The 23,531-nt window shown below is 33.5% G+C and overlaps 1 long non-coding RNA gene across 1 annotated transcript; it reads left to right on the top strand.

Annotated features, from left to right (window-relative positions):
• The first annotated feature begins 15,870 nt into the window (after nt 1-15,870).
• LOC141045302 (uncharacterized) lies at nt 15,871-22,672 on the top strand. Its single transcript, XR_012217361.2, has 2 exons — nt 15,871-16,528; nt 17,379-22,672. It is a non-coding gene; the product is annotated as an uncharacterized LOC141045302 (long non-coding RNA).
• Nucleotides 22,673-23,531: the final 859 nt, after the last annotated feature.

Raw genomic sequence — 23,531 nt, 5'->3', positions numbered from 1 at the left:
TGTAGATCAAGTGAGACACAGGTTTCCGTGTGTGCTCGTCCTTATAGGCCCCCCTTCCTTCTCGTCCAACGCCACAAGTGTCGCCCAACGGGCCCCCAAAAATTTCCGCCCCTGCTGCCCGGCTGCCCAGGCGTGTGGCCCGGCGCTTCACGACAAGCCATTTGCCGTATTATTATTCAGTTTGCGGCTCTTATTTTAACCCCGCCCGGGTCCCACCTCGCCCCCTCGCCCGCGCAGCCATTCCAGCCCCCAACCGACGAACAGAGACGCTCGGATGTCGTCGACGACCACGACGACAACGACGAATGTTGTTTATTCCGCTTCTCTTCTTTCTTTCTTTTTGCTTTTTGGCCTGAATTTTATTTTTCCTTTGCCTTTTGTCTTTAACCTCGTGGGAACAACCTCCTCGCCAAGTAACCTACAAAAATCAACGAAAAAAGGAAATGTGGAGTGGTAATAGAAAAAAAGAGAAGGGACTTGATTTTCTAGGAAATCTTTTTGTTTCTTTTTTTGTCTTTTTGTGATGTGGGGTGGTTGGAGATGGTGGTTTAGGGAGGGGTGGGAATTTAATGGCTTGTTATTGGGTCATTGGATTCTCTTCCAAAAATAATCGTGTTGGTCTCTTTACTAATGAAACAATTTGTATTGTCCCACATTCTTGCGCTCATCTCCTTTTTACATTTCCCAGTATGTTTCATAATTCACCATGTGTTGTATTCTTTGTTGTTTTCTTTGTCCTCATATGCTGGAACAGTCTTTTTGTTGTTGGCCTTGCAAGATAGTTTATGAGCAATTCTAAAGAAAAAACACAAAAGAAGGTGCTGGAGTGTGCCACAAACTAGTGTGGGACAAAAATATACTTGGCTATGTGTGAAAAGATCAACTATAAATAAATAAATGCATAAAACTGGTTGTTTGTTTGTGTGAAAATTTGTTCTCTCAATTGCAATATAAAATAATTGGTGGTAGGATTTGAACGAGCTATTGAGCTTGCCAAATACTAGACCATGCATGAATGATTGGTCATGATTGGTATAAACAAAATTTTGTTTTTTAAAACTCAATAAAAATTTCCGTCAAATGAGTTTGTTTTATCTTTCTAATAATAAAAAGTAGCTAACAAGATTCAGTGGAACTTCTTCTTTTCTTTTCTTTCCCTTTTCTTTTACTCTCTCTCTCTCTCTCTCTCTCTCTCTCTCTTTATATATATATATATGATGCGTACCTCCAACAACATCACCAAGCATCAACCATATTTTTTCTAATTTCATGATACTAAATGTATTACATCTTATTACTTATCCAAGAAAAAATATATTCCTTTTAGAGATCTTCATTTCGAATTTGATTATACATGTTGAAGGTTGTAAAGATCTACATCATTTTTTAATTACTTATTAAACAAAAAGTTTTCAAAATAATATATATTGATTTCTATTTGATATCTTGTTGAAACAAAATCTGTAACAAGGTTTTTATTAAACATAAAAATAAAAATAAATTTTTTTCTTTTGTACTAGCTTGCTATTAAATCTCATTGATGAAATACCCAATTTGATTCTTTATAAATTTGTACGATTTTTGAAAGGTTAGTATGTATGTTAATTAATATCATATGTGTAGCGACATACAAGATATTATAATTTGTTACAACACCACCTTAAATCTAAGATTTCTTTCACCTTAAAATCTCAATCAGTATTTATTTTAACAAGAAGATGTAGTGGTTTCTGCTTTTTTGGTATTTTAAATTATTTATAATATTTTGAAGATAGAAAAAATTAAGAATTATAAATCTTAATCTTCATTGATTTGGATAATCACGAATAAAAATAATCAGTGCAACAAAGTTCCACTCCAAAGATGGCTTCAATTTTTTATAGTCTAATTTGTTGTATAAATTGGTTGTTTTTTCACAAAAGGTAAAATTAACTATATTTTCATAAAGAATGTATATATATATATATATATATATATATATATATGATTAAATAAAAGGAAAACGTTAATTTTTTTTATTAGATAGATTTGTAATCCACATTAAGGTTATGAAAATTGCCTTGAAAAAATCTTTGATTACAAGATTGTGAACTTGCAAAATGTACAAAATAAATTTATTTAAAAAAAAAAAAAAAACAAATAAAAAACAAATAAAATAAAAATGTTGTTTTTAAATTTCCTTCTTTTTTTCTTTTTTTCTTTTTTTGTATATACAATACTATACAAATTAATATAATTAGCTTCTACATTTGATGCTATATCTTTTTCATGAAACAAGTTCTAAAGGTTTTGTTGAATGTAACATATCATATTTTTAGGAAGTCATATTGAGCTTAAAATGCATGTAGTAAGACTTTACTTTAAAAAATTAAACATCTTTTTAAGAAAAAATTATTTTTCTTTAAATGAAAATATATTTAGTTTATAATAAGAATTACACCAAAAAAAAATTAAAAATATTAAGAATATTTTAAAAATATTCTATTGAATCTTATTACAGTATAGCTTTAAATTTATAAATAAATAAATAAGTATGTATATATATATATTTATTTATTTATTTAATACAAATTTACAATAATTATTTTAAAAAATAAATAGAATACAATATAAATAATTATAATTATAATCTAAAAATATTATTAAAGTCTACATAATTAGAAGTCTACATGAAAGTTTTTAAAGAACCACAAAATAATAAATGATAAGTTTTCAGAGTAGAGGATGTTTCTAAAGTAATTTTCTAATTTTATAATAAATGACTATAGATTCGTGGTATGTCTTAAGACATTTGTATATCTGACATCTTTTTAAAATCTTCTACAAAATTTTATAAAATAGATGTTAGCAAACTAACATATTTTTATTTAATTCTACTTATTTAAGTGGTTTAAATTTTAATAAAAACTAAATAATATAATCCAAATATAGTTATATTCTTTAAAATAGATGTCTTAAAGACCTGAAATATAATAAAAGCAAGTAAAATTAAACCATCTTCATTTTTTGTGAGTAAAATCACTTTTTAATAATTTCATTGCACCTTTTAGAAAAAAAATATTTTACTAATGATTAAGACTATTTACACACATTAAAAAAACTATTAATAAAGAAATATATAGCATAATTAAGATTAAGATTTTAAAACTTGTATATAAATATAAAAAATAAGAAATTAAACTTTTTATAAACAAGCAAAAAAAATAACATTAATTTTTTAAAATTCTAATATCATATATAAAGTTTTTTGTTCTAATATGTAAATCTTTACTTATTTTATTATAATATTAATAATAATAATAAATAAATAAACAAATCAAAGATGTCAAGTAATTTAAAGCATCTTTAATATGTGTTGTAAATAAAGATGAAATTTGGAAACTAAATTTTGTTTATGAAAGGCATTATTTTTTATATTTATATATAAATTTTTTTCATTCTAACTAATTAATTTATTTATTTTTTACTAATTAATTTAAATTAAAATATTTTTAAATTGAAAATAAAAAAAATTTCATAAAAATATATTGATAATATTGATATTATTCAATTTCTCAATTTTAAATAATTAAAAAAATTACTATAAATTTACAAATACATCCAATAGTATTTTTTTAATTATTTTGCAATGAGTTTTAGATACATATAACTTAAAATATGTTTTTTGTGAGTTCTAATTAAACCAAAATAATTAATTTACTGCCAGAATATTATGAAGTCCTCCAAATGTAGAAAAATATATTAAATAAGAAGAAGATGTGTCTTGATTCTTTTGTATGGAGATGTAACACATGATAGAATTTTATTTTCTTTATTTGTCAGTATACTCTTCAACCAAGCTTTTTGATGTACATTATTAAAACACATTTTTTTGATGAAATCTTGCTTAAATTTGTTTTTGTTTGTTTTGTAGAGGAAATGAGAGAGCAAAGAAAAAATATAAAATTTAGTAGAATACAAGAAATCTAAGTCCACTTCAAAAGATAAATTTAATACTACATTTATTAACTATATCATGCATCCAGTTTTGATATTGATATTTTATTAAGGAAGTTATACTTATGTTGTGGACATTGCAAATAGAAGTTAATACTTCTTAATTTTAGTTTCTATTTAACAATGTTTTTAGTTAGTGGCAAAAACATAATGGAAGCTTGTTGGTTGGCTACTAAATTTCAAGATCATACCAAACTTGTTTATTTGGTACAAGTTATGACCAAATGTATTAGAACATACAAAGTTTTATATTTGTATGTTGTACCAAAGTTGTATTTATATACTTTGCAAAATTTAAAGTAAACAAGAATCTCTTACAAAATGGCCAAAACTCGGCAATCCAAAACCTAAAAACATATGTTATTTTGCTGCTATGAAGAAGCCCCACATGGTACAATCCTATTATCATGCTTTTGTACTTGGCATCAATTTATGCCAAAGCCATTTGAGAGGGCATTCATTCAATTCTCAATCCACATCCAATGACTCACATAGAATAGACTCCCCCCCCTGTGTTCAGGTTTGTGGAGCTTTTACATGAATTGGTATTAATAATTTCAAGTGTTTGTTATAACAAGTGTGCAAGGGATGGGAAAAGAAAGGTACCCTAAGCAAGCAAGCAAAGCAAGCTCAAAGAATGTGTGCCCCACCACCACCCCCATTTCCCATTAATAATCTGCTACTGAGGTACAACCCAATATCAATATCTCTCTATCAAGTACATTCCCACATTGCCATCACTTTGGCCTTCACAATTGCCATGAGAATTACCACCTGGGAAATTTTGATGTGTTTGGTAGATTTCACATTTATTGGCACATGCAATGTTTGGAGAAAAAACACACACACACAAATAAAATAAATAGACAAATGAATGAATAAATAATCACACACACACACATGCACACACAAAAATCACAAGCAATGTCATGGCAAGAGACCTTCCATATATATATACATATATATATATATATATATATATATTCATAATCAACACTATTTTGTTTTCTCTCTTTCTTTTTCTTCCTTATGGGCAGCAATCTTCATGTGGCTCGTTTGCCCTTGTGGGTCCAAGATTCACTACAAGGACATATTATTCTTTGCTAAACCCGACAAAAGATTTTAAAAATAATAACAATAAAATTTAAATACACCAATGTGGGACTCTACAGAGGATGTCTTTCTGAGACAGGGAGGGTTTGTCAATGATTCTTCAGGGCATGTCTGTGACAAGCTTTCTGTTTCTATGAATCCCAATGTTGCTTTCATTTTCAAATATAAACTTACAAATTTGATTGTAATGAAATATATTGTTCAGATGAAGAAAACAAATATGGAGGAACAACAGCAGTCTCTTAGCTTTCTGCTATTTGTGTGGCCATTTCTAATTATATTTTAGTGGCAACCATGTTTAAGATTATTACATGTTATCCTTGTCCACAGCTAGTTTTGAAAGTTGAATTGTGTTATTCTACCTTATCATGGAATGGTATTAATTATTGTATCACTTAAAATTTGACAAATAAAATTCTTGCTCATTAAACATATGGAAACTATCTGAAAATATTTCCTATGTCTTTTTATCATTTTATAAAAACATATGTTTTGATACCAATGTGGCATATCATCAATGGTTATGTTTTTATGCTACCAAATATAATTATAGGGGATGGAATGAAAGTATTATGGATGAACTTGAAACTTCCATAGAAACCTGTGTGTGCCTTTCAGTAAGTTATCATATAGATTAAAATGAGAAATTAATTAATTAATTAATTAAATTGTGGTATGGGGTCATGGCCCCTGAAGTTGAAACATAAAAATCTGTTCTTATTTTAGATAACCAAATAATAAATGCAATTGTTTACCATACTTAATATTGTTACATTATCATACCAGAAAAAAAAAAAAAAAAACGCCAGAAACGATAAAATATCTATTTATTTATTTTTAAATTGCAAACATTATATATCAAAGGATGTTGGGGGCATCAAATTTTACTGGTATAGATTTATATGGACTATTTGGCTCTTATAACAATAAATAAATAAAATAATGAAATTTATTTAAAGCCCACTAAGGCTGAAAAGCTTTATGTGATCAAGTCTCAAAGATCTCAAACATTAGTTGAGCTTTCATTTGGTCAATAGATCTCACTGCATGAGAGCATTTTTTTGTATTATTCTGTTTGTTTGTTTGTTGGTTTGTTTTTTTGTTTTTGTTTTTTGTTTATTTTGCTTTTGGGAGACATTATGTACAATGAAGAGGAAGATGGCTCTGAATTTTGGGAACATGAGAGCATCCTTCTCTTTTTGTTTCAGATTTTGCCTTTTTGTGGCTCTTTGGAAGCTGAAGGATATTGGTGCCCTGATTCTATTTTTGAATAATTGAGAAAAATATATATATATACATATATAATAAATGTGGCTGAAGTACTAGAAAGTTAAGCAATTGTATAAATAAATTAAATTGGGCTATCGTTTTAGATAAGTTAATTCGATATATATATATATATATATATATATGAAGACAGTCCTGTGCACATTTCTCATGAGGACGGAGGTTGAATTCCATGGCTACAATTTAAAATTACAACCCTGCATGTGGTGTTAATTTCCAATGTTATGTATTAACCCATTTGTTTATGCCTCGATGGGTGTCGTTGTCATATTTACAAAATATCACACACCTACAACAATAGCCGGGCTTCATTTATTTCCATCCCTCCTGATTGAATTTGGTCACCTTGAGAATAAAAGATCAACCCCAGGTAGCAGCCAAAACGGTTTTATTTGATTTGTTTTATTCTGCAGACATTCATTGGGGTTCATGACAGCAAGAGGCTTTCACTCTTTTAAAAAAATTATATATATATATATATATATTGATATTTGCAAACAGCGTGTGAACAGAGTGACAAACAAGGAGAAGAAACAGATGGATTGATGGATGGATGAAAGTGTGGGTGTGTAGATGGATGTATCAATGGATGGATGGATGATTTTGTGGGTGACTTCATTCCCTCCTCTGCAATGTTGAAGCTTATCCACAATTCTGCTTCAATTGGGGGGGTGCATGCTTTGCATGTTTTATGAGCCAAATGGGGACAGTGCCATGTGGCATAATAAGCATAACTATGCCCCCCCCCCTCTCATATAACTTACTTGCCCTTCCTTCTTCATTTATTCACTGACTGACTGTGGTGTCAGTCCCAAGAGAGAGCATGGTGAGCATCAGGTGAGCTTTTATACACTTCACGAATGGATGTAAAACATGGACTCGTTCATCCATAGGATGTAGAAGAAGAGTCTATGGGGTTATTGGGGGGGGTTCAACGCCTGGTCTGCCCACCACAGCCCCATTTTCATTGGAGTCTATGCCCCACACACATACACTCATACATTCAACCCTCCCCCCCCTTTCATAAATTCTCCCTTCAATCATAAGACTCTCATCAACTATGACAACTTAGATGTGGTCATACCCCCTACAGATGCTTAATTTTTACCTGCGAGGGGGGTTGTGTGAGGACATGTGGAGAGACTTCATTTGGAACTGGCTGTGGTTCAGTTGGAGCATTTATGTAAGCAAGTTTGTGTGTATGAATGAGGAGAATGGGGGAATAACAATAACCCCTAACTGAAAGCTAGAAAATAAATTAAATAAATTGAAATAAACAAAGGGAGACAGTGGTAGCCCTTTGCCGCAATGAAGGGTCAAGCCTTCGAAACACAAAACCCACATCCGCGGGCCCACAAGACTGGGTCTCCTGCAGCCAAGGAGGCAAAGAGGAGGAGGAGGAGAAGAAGAAGGCGAAGAAGGAGAAAGTGTGAGTTTGAAGCAAGCGAAGCTCCGGGCAGACGAAAAACGTTTTCCCCATTCGGGCAGTCCGTCTGGAATCTGGTGTCACCGACAGCCGTTAGATCATGGCAGCCGAAATTTGTGGGATCGAAACCGTTGGAAGGCGCGGGTGTATGATTGCCTGAGGATAAGGATGCAATCCGAGGGCTGAGCTGGATGGCAAGGACGGAACAAGCTCTCACTCAGGGTCTATTCGTCTTTAAAGCAAAGTAATCTTTAAATTATGCACTGGACCTCCCCCCCCCAGTTTGACCCCATCAATGGCTAATCATAAATGGTGTGCTAGTTATTAAAATTACTCTGAGGATTGTTCTCCTTTCTACTATTATATATTATTATTATTATCATTATTTTGGGTACTTCAAAATTTTAAAAAGGATTTTCGTTTGAAAATGTAGTGTTGTGTTGTTATTGTGGCTGTTTGCACTTTGTTTTACAGACAACAACACAAAAATCATGCACAAATCAAAAACATTTGTTTTAAAGGGACACTGCAACATGTATATATATATATATAAATGATTTGATAGTGCATGTCAATGGAAACTTTGTTTCTGTTTTTGTTCTTTTCTTTTCTTTTCCTTTCTTTTTCTTTCCTATTGCTGTGTGCTTCACTATCATTCTCTGACTGTAAGGTTACACTGAATTAAGACAATTTACAGTATTCGAAATTCTTGGAGTATAAATCCATTAAACTTTTGTTAAAGTTCTCTTCATGGATTCTCACAGTACAAAAAATCTGGATGTAAATTCTTATATGACACTTTCCCATATAAAGCCCCAAGAGAATTGCTTTAGGAGCTACAGGTTTTTTTTTTCTTTTTTTTTTATTTATTTAGTTTGAAACAAATCAAAGTTTATTTGCAATTTGTGTGATGAGATAGGTACGAGTACATGTATCTCAATGAGCAAAGGACTAATCATCCATTCAAGCATTCAAAAAAAGTGCACGAATGTTGTTATCCTCAGATTAATGTTTAGTCACGATGTTTTGTAACGATTTAAAATTAAGTGGATAATCTCGTAAATTTTCTATAAAAAAATAAACAAAGGCCCACCATGTGTGGGACCAAATTATTGGTATGGTACAAGCGCCCAACACATCTCCCATCTCGAGAAATATTCTTGGCCTACTAACCAAGAGTGACCTCACTCACTTCATAATCTTACATGTAATACAATAACAAAACAACATTGTTTTAAAAATTAATAATATGACGTGGCTTGAAAGCCTATCAATAAAAGTTTGATTGCAAGAGGAACATCTTAGACAAATCAGAATACAAAAAATAAACAAAGTTCAATTTGTTAACTAGTTCAAGTTGCATTACTTCATCTGCAAACGTTCCACATCTAATTTCTTATTATGAATATGGAATCAATTTATATTATCATTATTTATTTATTTTTACCCCTTGGGGGCACATGAAAGAGAGTATGTTCACACAAAGTGAATTCCAACCCCCCCCCCCACGCCCATTGCTTTTTATAAAGGAGAGAGGTAGTGAATTGCTTGTAGGCTTGGTAGACACTTGCATGCTAATGCCAAAACAGACAGACAGACAGACAAAGCCAAAGTCCCCCCCCTCCCCAACCCCCCAATATTGCATGTTCACCACCACCTGGTCCTCCTAATCTATTCGTTTTTTCCATACATTCATCCACGCAACCCAGGGAAATGAATTTGAATTTTAGAAGTTTCCATGGCTGAGGTGGCGAGCATGCCTCCCTCTACAGAATGGCGTGGGCACTTGGCCCACATTATGGATGAATGTCGTCATGTTATGTCGGGGTTTAAAGGATGAATGAGTAATATTTGGATGAATATTGGTCTCGCTGGAGGATGAATGGGTGCATGGGTTGGTATTGGTGTGTTTGACTTCATGTCATTATGGTCGATTTGGTCGCGTAATGGCATTTAGTAATCTTTGAGAATCTCAATTGTCAAATGTCATGAATTGTCAAGAAAGAAAAAGAAATACGAAGAACGGGGAAAAGGAAATGATTTATTAAAACTTTTCGAGCTTTTTTAGGGGAACAGAGCTTTAAGTGAAGAAAAAGGGTGGTATTATGAAGCTCCCTCCCCTCTTTGCAGTTGAACTGAGTGCAGGGAACTTGGTTCACCTCATTTGCAAGCTAGCAAGAATGCATTGTCAAAAGCTGGGGGGGGAGGGATAAAGAAACTATACAAAAAATGCCACAATGATGCTTATAAGGGAAGTAAGCAAGGATGGTGCTGAGCCCAGAGTCTACCTTGTTCAAGGCCTTTTCACACTCCACCACTTCTTTTCTTTTATCTTTCGGTAATCAAAATGAAAGATAATATTAATAATGTCCAGCATGGCCTTTTCGCCTATTTAATTTTCGTTTTTTTAAAAAATTCCCCCAAACTTGTTGCATCCCAGGATAAACAACATGCGAGCCACGTAGACGCCCCTAGGAAGGAACAGCCAATGGAGAGGCTGGGACAGATCTCAGACCCCCCCGCCTCCTTTCTGAGCCCGATGCCTAGTTGGCACTGGTGCGGCCAATGAGAAGAGTTGTAGTCTCTTTCTTTTTCTCATTAATTTATGAATAAAAATAACATGGCCACGGTGTGAGAGCCCAGGTTTAGATCTCGCCGAACTGAAAAAGAAAAAAAGAAACAAAAAAGGAGAGAAAATCTGTAGAATATATTTAAAGGAAGAAAGAAACGAAAAGTAGGATTTGGTGTTGGAAGTGGTGACCATCCTTAGCCACGTGGACACCACCCAAGCTCATTTTAAAAATCCTCACATAGTTCTAAAATGTGGCGAAATCCATCCCCACCCAGTCAGATTTAGCTGGTGCCTCTATGGCTGACCCATATCTTCCAATGGCCGCCTCATTGAACTATAAAAATGAGTGTAAATTGTTTGGACAAATGCATAAGAAGAAGAAGAAGAAGCCAGTGTTGTCCTCTACACTTTGGGGGGGGGGGTGTGGTGAGAGGGAGTGGCCTTTGCCACAATAAAGTGGTACTGTGGTGGTGGTCACTTTGGTAGTGATCCTGTCACCATGGACCAAACCCCTCCTGCCAGACTGGCTCCTGAAGCCAAATAGAATGGAGTGCAGACGAAGGCAAGGTCATGAAATGGCAAACAAAGAAAGACTATAATCGGGCGGGGGGGGTTTTGCATTTGGCCTATTATGAGGTGGAGGAACACAACAACTTGGAAGGTGGCCAGGTCCATGGTCATGGGGGTAGGGTGCTAATCGCGGGATTAGGTAGGCCCGAAAATGAGTAAAGGTTGTTGCCCATATTGTTGCAACAGTTCCTACCATCCCCTAATTGCCACCCTGTAACCAATCTTGGGTGGAACTAACTAAATAAATAAATATGATATACTTCACACAGAAGATTGTTTTCTTTTCATAGTCTCTAGATGAACAATTATCGATGAGACAAATAACCAACCAACCAAACCAACCAAACAAACAAGCGAACGTCAAAATCATGTCAGAGATAATCAGTTCCAGTTGATGGGGCAAGCCACCACACTTGCTTCAGAAGCCCTCCCTCCCCCCCTCTCTCTCTCTCCCTCTCTGTCCTGAAGGGAGGGGGGGGGGAGTCAGCACAGCAATCCACTCCCTTCCCTGACTCAAACTAATAAAAGGGGGACTCACTAATTCCAACAAAGTCCCACTAAATATATAAATAAAAACCGGGCTAACCGAGGAAATGGATAACCCTCACTTACTGTATCAATGTCCATTCCTCTTCTCTTCTCCCCATGAATGCCCTTCAGTCAGTTGTGTGTGTGTGTGTGTGTTTTGTCACGGTATTGTTGGCAAAGGGAAAGCCCCATTTTGTGCTTTGAACTTGGACCACCCCTGGTGCCAACTTGTCTTGGCAGTCACGGATGAATGTACTCGTGGATGTATCCACCGACACGGATGAAAACAAACTAAGCACTGTTCATTGGGTAGCACTTAAGTAAGATTAGAAAGGATTATTAGCAGCCATGGACCAATCCATTGTGAGTCAACTTTGCAATGGATTTTAATGTTGTATGAATTGATTATTAAAGGCTTGAGTCTTTAAATGAAGGAAGTTATTTGGAATATTCCGTTTGAGATATTCTATCACAACCTTCCTCTTCACTCATGGCTTGGAATGCTAATTTAATAGCTCATTTTGAATACAACATGGTTACTTTTTTTTGTTCTCAAGTCTACAGCAAAAAAAAATCCTGCATATTAGAGGTAGGCCTTGTAATTAAGCATGATTTGTGCTTAATAGTGAAGTTATAATTTCAAGAAACAAAAACGAAGAGAATATTATACACAGGAATTAAATTGAAAGTTACTTATGCAAGATGGGGAAAATGAAACTAAACTTCTCCCTCCAGCACAAAGTCTGTAATTCTTAGGATTTAGTAGTGATAAAACATTTAAAAATATATATTGAAACTTCTCTGATTTGAGATGAAATCTGTTGTTTAATTTGTGACTATAATTTAAATAAAATAATGTAGATAATGTACTTGATAATATGGTTTTCAAAGCTCTGCAATGCAACTTGGATATATGCCATACTTCACACAACCTTCAATTAGTTTTTGCTTTATTTTATTTTTATTTGTATTTTTTCCTCTATTTTGGTAAAATTTTCAAAGAATTTCAAATGAAGGATTCTCTTGGATTGTGGCATTTCTCAAACTTAATTTTTCAATGAACTTTCTTTCTCTAACACCTCCTTATCTAAAAACATGCTTCGATTTGTTGAAAATAATGTAGGATTTATGTTTTGGGCACAATTAGATTCCAATCTTAGTCCCACTTAAACACAAAAAAACCCATTTAGAATTCATATTGGCTGGGTAACAGATACTCAATAGGCTCTTCAGAATTCTTAAGGATCTCAAAGCTTCACCACTAGCCCTCAGAAAACCCAAGGGAAAATTCAAAGACTCAATTCGATGTAATAATATAATTCAGTGAAAATAATAATTTATGTGTGCATTTTTTATTTTTCAAAATCAAACTACAAAAATTAATGCAACTTAAAAAAATTCTATTATATATATATATATATATATATATATATATGGAATAATTCTAAACTACCAAAGGATGACAAGTTGTGTCTCAGTATGTAAAATAGTGTAAATAGTGTAGAAAATGTTAACAGTTCAAATTTTGCTTCTGAAGTCACAACCATGCTGAATGGTACCTTGCTCAAGGTTTACAAGATGTAATATATATATATATATATATATACTGTGACCGATATAAAATAAAAATGTATACTTAAAAAAAGTTAACACATCCAGTTTGATTGTTTTTGTGAGTATAGTTCGGGGTCATTTTCATTAATGTTTAATACTGCTTTGTAATGGGTGATCTAAAATTCCTTAAATAATCTACACAAAATAAATAAATAAAAATTAAATGTAAAATTAAAAAAATAAATTATACATTTTAATTCATTCTTTATTGAAAATAAGAAAGAAATTTTATATCCTTACTATTTACTACAAACGTATTGTCTTTTATTCATGCTCAGATTATCATTGTTTTTTTAATCTTTTGTAATTATAGGAGCACAGCATAGCCAAAATATTTTAATAAATCAATACTTACATTTTATGCTTAAATTCATATTTCCATGATGGTCCTTTATTCACTAAAATATATTATCAAATTTTATGAAAAAAGGAATATTTGATGTGCAAGCATGTAACAACATCACAGCTAATACATGCTTAATTTAAAATTTCTGTTATTTAAAACATGAAAAATAAGATGCACCAATAGTGAGCCTTTTTTTTTAAAATTAAAATATTCCATAATTTATTCATACATACAAATAAATCTTAATACATGATTTTTTTGAATTTTGAATTTTGATTTTTTTTTTTTAGTGTGAAATAGTATGATACAACTTGATAAACTTACTTTTTAATATTTCCTGTACAATTTGATTTGCAACTTCTAATATTATCCACGCTCTATAAAAACATAATTTAATTAGAGTCTATATTTACTCTTAATAATGCTTTAGTTATAAGTCGAATTTAAACACACAATTCCAAAAAAATGTACATGAATGTCCAAACTCTTAGAAAACAGCTTTCTAAAAAAAATTAAAAAAATTAAAAATTCTCTAACAAAATGATGGAAGCTACATAATATTACAGTTTTATGTATAAACACATAAATATATATATTTGTATATATATATATATATATATATAATACATTCATGTTGTTTTCCATCATTGCCTTCATCAATAAATTTAGTCATACATTGAAACCAATAATCTCAAATTGCCACAAAGAAAAATAAGAAAAGAAGAAAATGAAGTTACTGCGAGCATCACACAAAATTTCTATGCCACTTTTATTCATCAACTACCTCGACAGCTAGTCCTTTCCCCTTTTAAAAAACCACTTAGTCCCCCAGAGATAGGCTGCAAGAAGAATGTTTTACATTTTGTTCTGCATAATAACATTACATTTTATGTTTTAGTTTTTTTAGTTTTTAGTTCTTATTTTTATTTTTTATTTCTTTAGGAAAGAGTAACATGATAAAATAGAAATACAGTGGCTTAAATTCCAATTAAACCAGGGGAAAGTTTTGTGAAAGGAAATTTATGGAAGAACATGAAATCAATACAGAATTCATAACAAAGAAATTTTTTTTCCTGAAGAAAATTCTGCATTAATTAATATTATTTGTTTTTAGGAAATCTACATAATAATTGTGACAAGAAAGGAATAAATAAATAAATAAAGGTTTGGTTATTGTAGTTATTACAAGGAATCTCATTCAGTCATGTTATCCTTTCTTATTTTTGTTGTTGTTGTTGTTGTTGTTGTTTTTAAGTACTTGTTTAATTTAGTACAAAACATTCATTGTTAATATTGTTGTCCTTTGGCAATGGCAATAGTGTTAACGCCTTTCTAGACAACTCTCAAACTTCCATAAGCCCTAATCTTATTGTTTATCCCCTTCCAAATATGATTGATTTTTTTGTTGTTGTTGTTGTTGTTGTTGTTATTGCTCTATGGAATGGGATGTAAAAAAATAATTATGTATGATAATATTTACAAATGGGGTTGGAACAAATCAATTTAGATCTGTCTTGGAAGTGGCAATAGGCTTTCATGTGAGAGACAAACAAACAAAGTGATTAAATGGAGCTGGAGCATGTCCAAATCTCTAAAGTGGAAAATTAATTGTATTTAACAAGAACTATTCTCTACACTATTTTCACATGATCAGAACATTCTCATATATATATCTTAACCATTTTTTTTTGTATCATTGTGGCTATTGTTCTTGTAACAAAGTATTACCCAATTTTTCAAATATTCATTTTGTAAAAGTAATGCTATGTAAATACTAGAAGGAGTGTTACACACCCCAAAGTTTGTTGGGGGCATTTGTTAGATATTTGCAAATGCAATTGCCTATCTTATAAAAAGCAACCATGGTCTTTACTAGAGCATATTTGAAGCTACATGGGTTGGCTTCACCATGCCTTTTGTAAAAGTCACAACCATGGTCAGAATATTCTTGAAAGGTAAGCTCATACACAAACCCACATGAATTTATATAAAAAATAAAAAATTGGTTGAATTATCAATCAGAAATAATATCCCATGCACAAGAAAGAAAATATTGATTATACTATAAAAGATGGGAAAGGGTGCTTGAAAGTTGGTGAAGAGGCCCATGCTTTGCCCCCCCCCCATATGGTCCCCCCTGGCCTTAGTGATTGAGCCCCATTTACTCCACTTTGGTGTGCAGACAGGAGGAAAATGAATGAATGAACAAATGGATGAATGAATTAAGGAAGGGAGAGAATGAACGAAGGAGCCAATGAATCCATATATATACACATACATGTATATATTTATACTCAATATCTATATATTTATCTAGTACATAAATATGTCGAAATAAAGTAGCAAATATAGTAAGATACCAACCCCCCCCCCGCGTTGAAGGGAGTGAGTTCCTGGGTCGGGTCGGGGAGGGTAGGGTAGGGCCAACCCGACCCGGGCTGCCCTCGCGCGCAGCCGAGCATCCAACTCACCCACCAAATGGCGGGAAGGAGGCGTTGATGAACGACACCATGAACTGGGGAACACGTAGATGAATGTAGAAACTGACCCTGAGTTCAGATAGTCCAGGATGAAAACACGGCACGAGGGGTCGGAGTAGGGGATGACCTAATATGGGAACAGGGAGTGGAGAATTCTCTGCGTTGCAAACCAGAGCATTGAATGGCGAGGCTGGTGGTGCTGTTGTTGTTGCAGGGGTTGGGGTTGGGATGAGGCAGTTGTGAAGCATGCCGGAGGAGTGCATGGTTTCGGAGCAGGGGGGAGGGACGGGGATCTTCCTGCAGATTGGGGGTAGTTTTGCATCTGCCTGATTTGTGGCCATGATTGTAGGGCAAAGTGGCCAGTGTGTGAGAGCGTGTGGGGTTTGACCTGCGCGGCGCAGTTTTCACCTGTAGTCTTCTGGTTTACAGTTTCGTGTTCGGTGCTCATTTGTTTTGTCGTTTTGCGGTGGAATAGTAAACATGATGGAGTCGCAACGTCAAGGAACAGCCGATTGTGTCCTTGTTTTCAGGAGTGGAGAAATGGGCTGTGCATGGGTGCTCCATTGGAATGAGCCACTGATTCAGAGTCGGTTTTGGTTTCGTCCTCACTCGAACTATCCTTTTATTTTTTTGTATATATATATATATATATATATATATTTACATTAATGTAGTATATGTGACTGACTATACGAATATGAACGAGTGTGTGGTAGTGTAGTTGTTGGGTAGCAGGGAAGATATTACGGAGCTGCTTCTGGATCCCAATCAAAAAAGAGTTTGTCAGTAACCACCAACATGTACCTACTCACTGCGTCACTTCATTACCCATGTTGACTGAGAGGTCTTGTTCATGCTAATTGACAAATTTTTGTGATGGAAAAAGATATGTAAAGGGGGGGGGGGTAAGGACATTCAGCTTCTTGCTGGTGCACATGTGTGATGGGTTCGAAAGTTTAGTGTGCGCCCATACAGTGCGTATGGTCCACAGAAAAAAAAACCGAGGCCCTGGCCAGGCAGAGTATCTGCGTGGTTTCGATGAACAGTTTGACAGAAGAGACCCACCACAGCGTGCTGATGCTAACAACCTTTGACAAAACAGTTTTAAAAACTCCATGAAGTGCACACATTTTTCACTGACAGGGATACAAAGCTGAAAACCACAAAAAAAAGACTCTGGGCTTGGCTGCTTATAACCACACAGGGGTTTGAAATCTTGGACGCACTTTGGGGTTCTGGTATTCCGGTTCTGAGATATTAGTGGCAAACCAGCCAAAACACAATGAATACATTTAGGGGTTGCAGACAGCACTGAACGAAACGAAACAAACTGTCTACTGGCATCGTTAGACTATCGGCAAAAGCATTACCATAAGTGTGCACCGAAGAGACACCTTGTGCAAACAATGATAATTGCCTGTTTGACTGCATTTTGCAAGGTCGCAGTAATTACCTGAAAAAACGGTTTCATAGGCTCGAAACCAATTGGGTAGGTGGCCGCGGGTTCCAGAGGTCATGACTCTACAGTTCCTGTTGATAGGGATTTTTCAAAGCATTGAAAGTGAAGCTATACTTGAATGAGAAGATATACCTTGGGCGCCCTCGTTGGTAACAACAAGCATTGTCTTCACAAAATCTGCACAAAACTTGGAATTTTGTTTCACCTAGACAATGGAACAAGCAGCATGAAGCAGAGAGAAACATCTCCTATTTATTAATCAGTGCAAGCATCTTTCATGTTATCACATAGTCAGTGCGGAAGTCACACGTTCACGCTTGTTGGACGATACATCCATTCAGAGTTCCTCGGAGAAGCTATATCTTGAACCCCAATGAACAATTAGCTAGTTTGTAGAAAGTGTCAGCTAGAGAGTTAGAGAGTGACAAACTAGATGTTAAATAATTGGTTCCGAACTGTGTTGTTTCTTGAATAAAGATATATTTGAGATACACAACGAATGAATGAATGAGTATGACTGTATGAGGATCGATTAATCTTTTAGGTTATGGGCACTTTTCTTGCAAGTACGTTGTGCACAAATTCACAAGTTGTTATAGATTTCTAATTTCCCTTTTTCTTACTCTTTCTAAACATTTCTTCCGAGCCATAGATCTGCTTACTGACTCGTCAAAATGTCGCAATAGCAGCATTAATTTGGTTGTTGTTTGGATTCACAACTGGTGGCATTGAGTGTTTGCGATGTCAGCAATTAAACAACGTTAAACAACAGTTAAACAACATATTCAGATAATTTTTCACAAGTGAATTATCATTTCCCTGATTTTTACAACTCTATCGTCTGAATTCAAAAACTCCGTACCACACTTGCATAGTATTTTTCAAAGTATTATTTTTCTTCTCTTTTTCATGATGGATAGGCAAGACAAGATTCCCGTCAAGATGTTCGATGGACAACAATTTTCCATATGGAAATATCACATGAAGATAATTTTTGAAGCGAAGAAGGTTCTGCAGGTTGTCCATGGACTTGAAAAACGACCTCTATCGTTATCATCAGAAATTTCAGCAGGTGAACAACTCGCAATGGAGACTGGGGATGAGAAGAATGCAAAAGCCAGGATGTTTATAAGTAAATCCATCTCGCAAAAGATCCTCAGGAAGCTAACAACATGCTCTATTACCGCCACTATGTGGCAAAAACTAAGCTCATTGCACCTCCTAAAAACACTAGAAAGTATATTCCCACTTCAGGATAAGTTTTTCGACTACAAAATGCAAATTGCATATGATATATCGACACATATATAGAACATTACCAATATGACCATGATTCTAACTGATTTAGGTCACACAATCCTTGAAAAGATGATAATATCAAAAATCCTTTATAGTTTGTCTTTGAGCTACAAAAGCATTATAACCGCATGGTCCAACGTCTCAGATAATGAACAAATAGTCGATCACTTAGAAGAACGGATACTTCGTCATGAGAGTTAATTCAACGTCAAGGGAGCAGAGATTAAGAGGCCAACCATGCTTTCTTTACTCGTTCGAATGTAATATCAACACGTCCTCGTAACAAAAAGGAACAGCAGCAAAAAGACATCAACTACATCTAAGATTTGAAATCACGTACCAAATGTTACAATTGCCATGGGAGTAGACATTGGTCGACAGATTATACAAAATCAAAGAAAAGAAGGTTACACAATAAAGATCCATGCAAGATCAACAGTGGCATAAGTGATGCCAACATTGCAAAAAGCTTGAATACACAAACTACCTCCAATGAAGAATCCAGACCAGACTCCAATAATGACTTCTTCGTCGTCACCACACACCTAACCAGACATGCTTACCTCAGTGAAGCATCTGTCGACACATGGCATACAGACAGTGGAGCTAGTGAACACATTAATAGGATTGAGTGGTTTTTCACCATGAAAGAAATTTCCCAAGGCATTCATACGATACAAATCACTGACAATACAAAGCTCTGGGTTTGTGAGAGGCAACATTCGAATCCAATGTTTGATTGACAGTCAACGTCACAAAGGTATTCTTTGCGATGTATTGTATGTCCCGCAGCTAAAGAGGAATTAATTTTCTACTAGTCTAGTCTCTGAATGAAACTTGTCGTTCATAACATACCTGGGCTGCTGTGAGTTTCAAACACACCATGGCAAGAAAGTCCTCAAAGGTACTCGCTCAAGAAAACAATATCAACTTTCAATTCAAGTAATACCTCCGCAGTTTTTACTTCAGACATCCCTTCAGTCTTCTTGACTTTTATTGACAAAATCATTCGATCAACTACCAACAATAATTTCTTTGTCATCAGCAACTTAGCTTGCTCTTTCAACTTCAAATGCAATTTGAGAAATACAACTTTGGCATGAAAGAATGGGTCATGTTAAGTTACCCACCATCCATTGTATGAATTGACATCAAAGCTTACAAGATTTCAAACTTGATACTCATCAACCACTGCTACATCCTTGTGAGGGATGCATGAGAGAAGTCAACACAAAGCTAGCTATTAACACGACCCCAACAAGACACAAAGTACAACTCTTGGACAACCCATCTATGGCAATATTTTAGGTAAGAAAGCTCAAATCCCATCCTTAAACGGATCACTTTGTTGCATACTATACAAAGATGATGTATAGATTTGTGTATTTAGCAAAACAAAAATCTGAGCCTCTTCCTTTCTTTAAACGTGTTGTATAATTTATGAAACAAGACATTAGTTATAATGTCCTAGCGTTAAGCACTGACCAAGGCTGTGAATTCTGTAATGTACTCTTTGATAACTTCTTGGACGACAACCACATTGCTCATCAAACAAGTACTATATATACACAGCAGCAAAATGGCTACATCGAATGAGATAATAGAACAATATTTGAGATGACTCAGTGTCTTTTACAAGTGAAAGATCTTCCTCCTAAACTTAGGGTGAAGGCAGTGAACACATCTATTTATTTACTCAATCGAACATGTAATCGCCAACTAAAAGATCTCACACCGCATAAGACTTGGTTTTGGAAGAAACCATCGGTTCAATACTACCGTATTTTTGGCTCACTTTCTTGGGTATTTAAAAATAAAAAAATTTGAACTAAGATAGAATCAAAGAATATATATGTATTCTTCATTGAATACTCCAATACAAGGCACACCTACAGATTTTGGAATTCATTGACTGACAAAAATTTGGAGAGCTCAGATTTTACAATCGATGAAGCCTCTGGAAAATACAGAATTCCCCCACCATATGATCTGGGCTAAGAAAATTACATTTATCTTTCGATCAATAATACAAACACAACACGGCCTATTGAATGTCAACTACCTTTTCTACTTCTGACATCCGCAATTAGCGAACCACTACTACTATTGACAAATCATCAATCGGCATCAACTCTGGGAGCACACTCTGTAGCAATACAATGAGTAGAAAACTACCCAACTGATCAGTGGGAGATTGATAAAACACCGACCTCTGCAAGAACAATACACAATTGTTCACAACCCAATTGATCAATGGAAGAAGACCCAGTCGGAGAACAACCACTAGGAAACTAGTCTATTAAAGAAGAAAATTCTTTCGAATCAATTTGATTCAATTTATTACTGTTCCTTAACGAAAGTCTCAATCTAAAAAGCAAATCCGTAGAGCAAATCATGATGACTACACCCATTGTTAACAACCCAACAGAATCCTCCACATCGTCTGCAGAAACGGAAAATTCTACTCCACAATGAACTTTAGAATTAGAATCTGCTGCACTCTTGGCCTCTTGCAATACATACATCCAAGAACCACAAAATTTCAAAAAAAACATTTGCATCATTAGATTCTAAATTACAGAAAGAAGCAATGGATTGTGAATTTAATACACAACAAAAACAATACTTGGGACTTGGTACAAAAACATGTCAATAGCTATTGACAAAGCTTATACAAAATACATGGATTTATGAAATCAAGTACACATCAAGTACACATCAATGGGTGAAATTGACTAGTATAAAGGATATTTAGTTGCAAAAGGTTTAACCCTAAAACATGCATAGATTTCATAGAAACTTATTCCCTTATTATTTGTTATGACTCCATTTGAGCTATATATGTTGCAAAAGAAATGCACATGTAATAATTCAACATTGGTATAACATTCTTGAATAATGACTTATTATAGGAAATATATATGTTTCAACCACAAGGGTACGTGCATCTTGATAAATCTTTATTTTGCTGATGTTTAAAAAAGAACATATATGAATTGACACAATCAACTTGCCAATAGAACTTCCATTTCTCTATATTCTTCAAACAATTCTACTTAATCACTAGCAAGGTTGATTCTTGTATTTACTATAATTATAGAGAGCTTCATATGATAATTAAGATTTATATAGATGATGGCATAATTGCTTCTCTTCTACCAACTTACATTGAAGAAATTTTGACATACTTATAAATAAGCTTCAAAGTCATCGCAAGTAGTGTTAGTTATTTTGTTGGTTTCTAAGTACATCCCTGTCCTATTATTGGTTTAATCTTCCTTCATCAGAAGCGTTATATCAGAGATATCTTTATTTAATTTGGATTACAAGACGCTCTTGAATTATCCACACTTATAGATACTTATGCAAAACTATGGAAGAATAATGCCATTGCTGAACCAAAAGTTCATATACCATATCAATAAGCTGTAGGATCTTTGATTAATGCCATGATCATAACAAGACCCAACATTGCATATGCAATCAATAAAGTTTCTTTATTTCAAGAGAATCCTTATCAAAGCTACTGGATTGCAGTGAAAAGAATTATATGATATCTAAATCAAACATAACATCTTGGTTAATATTACAAATCTAAAATCAAACTATCAAAACTTATTGATTATACAAACATTGATTTTGGAAGTGATCTAAATGGTCAAAAGAGCCCTACATGATTTGTGTGCATTTTTAGCTCAACAATAATAGCATGAGATAGTCACAAACAAAGTTGCATGAAAACTTCTATAATAGTTATAGAAGTCATGGCATTAACATAATTGATAAAAAAGAAAAAAAAAAAGATCTATTGTTTGTTGAATTTACTAGCTATGGCTCAATAAAACACGACCATTGTTCACAATGACAACCAAACAACTATTATATTCATCAAAAATCCATAATATTATTGTAAAACCAAACATATCAACATGGAATATTTTACCATCTAAAAGCAATAAATCAATAAATCAATTGATAAGTAGATTTTTAATATATCTATATAAAAGACCAACTTGCTAATCTTCTTACAAAACTACTTTCTTATAATTAGTAATTATTATTAATTACATTTCCTATTAGGTCTTTAAGCATTCCACAAGAATGAATAGAAGTGAAAGAACCAACATTTTCTATAGAATGTATATATATGAGTGAGAATGTTGAATGATTGTTATAGACATACATATTTATTCCAATAATTATTTATATAATTATGTAGAAATAATTAAAAGTAAATTAATTTTATAATAACTTCTTGAAAGAATTCTTAAAAGCTTCATAGATGTGGTTTTGACTTTATACGTATTTGTAGTTGATTAATAAGTTAAAAACTTGGTCAACAAATTAATCATATGTCACACATATTAATAGCTTGTAGAATAAGCTAACTATATGGCATACATTTAGAAAACTTGCCTTGCTAGTTAAGATATATGTCTTGTAAAATCAATACGTGTTGGAGGTTTTATAGAAGATTGCTAAGTAGCTCCTAGTCAAATAATATATATGGTGACAAGAGTGAAGCTTTCTTTATTCTTTTTAATATTTTTTTAGTTCTTAATCTTATTTCAAGAATTTTTAGTCTTTTTATCTTTAGCAATAGCCATTCTAGTTTAATATTATATCACCTTTGAGTGATTATCTAGTCTTTTTGAGTGCCACAAGAGTATCTTAATCTTTTAGTTCTTCAAGATATATGTCTTTGACAGTTTGACAAGAGTGCTAACTCATTGTTCTTGTCTTGTTTTAGAAGTGAGTGGATTGCCTCACCTTTATTGTTGTATTTTGAAGATTGTAGACTACTTATCTTTAAATAAATAATTTAATTTTTTAACATTGAT

Source organism: Physcomitrium patens, chromosome 1 (assembly GCF_059467195.1).
Source record: "Physcomitrium patens ecotype Gransden chromosome 1, ASM5946719v1, whole genome shotgun sequence".
Taxonomy (NCBI): Eukaryota; Viridiplantae; Streptophyta; class Bryopsida; order Funariales; family Funariaceae; genus Physcomitrium; species Physcomitrium patens.
This window is presented reverse-complemented; position numbering and strand designations above follow the sequence as displayed.